The 1,711-nt window shown below is 41.3% G+C and overlaps 1 non-coding gene across 1 annotated transcript; it reads right to left on the bottom strand.

The window, feature by feature from the left end:
- Nucleotides 1-108, bottom strand: LOC112788684 (small nucleolar RNA R71). Its single transcript, XR_003196040.1, has one exon. It is a non-coding gene; the product is annotated as a small nucleolar RNA R71 (small nucleolar RNA).
- Between the last annotated feature and the right edge of the window lie 1,603 nt (nt 109-1,711).

Raw genomic sequence — 1,711 nt, 5'->3', positions numbered from 1 at the left:
AAGCTTAGAGTGGATGTTCAAACCTTCAAACAAAAAGATGGTGAATCCCTCTATAAAGCTTGGGAGAGATACAAAGGACTGACCAAAAAGTGTCCTTCTGACATGCTTTCAGAATGGACCATCCTGGATATATTCTATGATGGTCTGTCTGAGTTATCTAAGATGTCATTGGATACTTCTGCAGGTGGATCCATTCACCTAAAGAAAATGCCTGCAGAAGCTCAATAACTCATTGACATGGTTGCAAATAACCAGTTCATGTACACTTCTGAAAGGAATCCTGTGAATAATAGAACGCCTATGAAGAAAGGAGTTCTTGAGGTTGATACTCTGAATGCCATATTGGCTCAGAACAAAATATTGACTCAGCAAGTCAATATGATTTTTCAGAGTCTGAATGGAATGCAAGCTGCATCCAACAGTACTCAAGAGGCATCTTCTGAAGAAGAAGCTTATGATCCTGAGAACCTTGCAATAGCAGAGGTGAATTACTTAGGTGAACCTTATGGAAACACCTATAACTCATCATGGAGAAATCATCCAAATTTCTCATGAAAGGATCAAAAGCCTCAACAAGGCTTTAATAATGGTGGAAGAAACAGGTTTAACAATAATAAGCCTTTTCCATCATCCACTCAGCAACAGACAGAGAACTCTGAACAAAATACTTCTAATTTAGCAAACTTAGTCTCTGATCTATCTGAGGCCACTGTAAGTTTCATGAATGAAACAAGGTCTTCCATTAGAAATTTGGAAGCACAAGTGGGCCAGCTGAGTAAAAGGATCACTGAAATCCCTCCTAGTACTCTCCCAAGCAATACAGAAGAGAATCCAAAAGGAGAGTGCAAGGCCATTGACATAAGCACCATGGCCGAACCTGTAAAGGAAGGAGAGGACATGAATCCCAAGGAGGAAGACCTCCTGGGACGTCCAGTGATCAATAAGGAGCTTCTCTCTAAGGAACCAAAGGACTCTGAGGCTCATCTAGAGACCATAGAGATTCCATTGAACCTCCTTATGCCCTTCATGAGCTCTGATGAGTATTCCTCTTCTGAAGAGAATGAGGATGTTACTAAAGAGCAAACTGTCAAGTTTCTTGGTGCAATCATGAAGCTGAATGCCAAATTATTTGGCATTGATACTTGGGAAGTTGAACCTCCCTTGTTCATCAATGAACTAAGTGATCTGGATCAACTGACATTGCCTCAGAAGAGACAGGATCCTGGAAAGTTCATAATACCTTGTACCATAGGCACCATGATCTTTAAGGTTCTGTGTGACCTTGGTTCAGGAATAAACCTCATGCCCCTTATCTGTAATAGAGAAACTGGGAATCTATGGGGTGCAAGCTGCTAAAATCTCATTAGAGATGGCAGACAATTCAAGAAAACAGGCTTATGGACAAGTAAAGGACGTGTTAGTAAAGGTTGAAGGCCTTTACATCCCTGCTGATTTCATAGTCTTGGATACTGGAAAGGAAGAGGATGAATCCATCATCCTAGGAAGATCTTTCCTAGCCACAGCAAGAGTTGTGATTGATGTGGACAGAGGAGAATTGATCCTTCAATTGAATGAGGACAACCTTGTGTTTACAACTCAAGGATCTCTCTCTGCATCCATGGAGAGGAAGCAGAAGAAGCTTCTCTCAAAGCAGAGTCAAACAAAGCCCCCACAGTCAAACTCTAAGTTTGGTGTTGGAGAGTCTCAACAA

The sequence above is a fragment of the Arachis hypogaea genome, chromosome 20 (assembly GCF_003086295.3).
Source record: "Arachis hypogaea cultivar Tifrunner chromosome 20, arahy.Tifrunner.gnm2.J5K5, whole genome shotgun sequence".
Lineage (NCBI taxonomy): Eukaryota > Viridiplantae > Streptophyta > Magnoliopsida > Fabales > Fabaceae > Arachis > Arachis hypogaea.
Note: the sequence above shows the minus strand (reverse complement) of the source record. Positions and strands in the feature narration are given on the sequence as shown.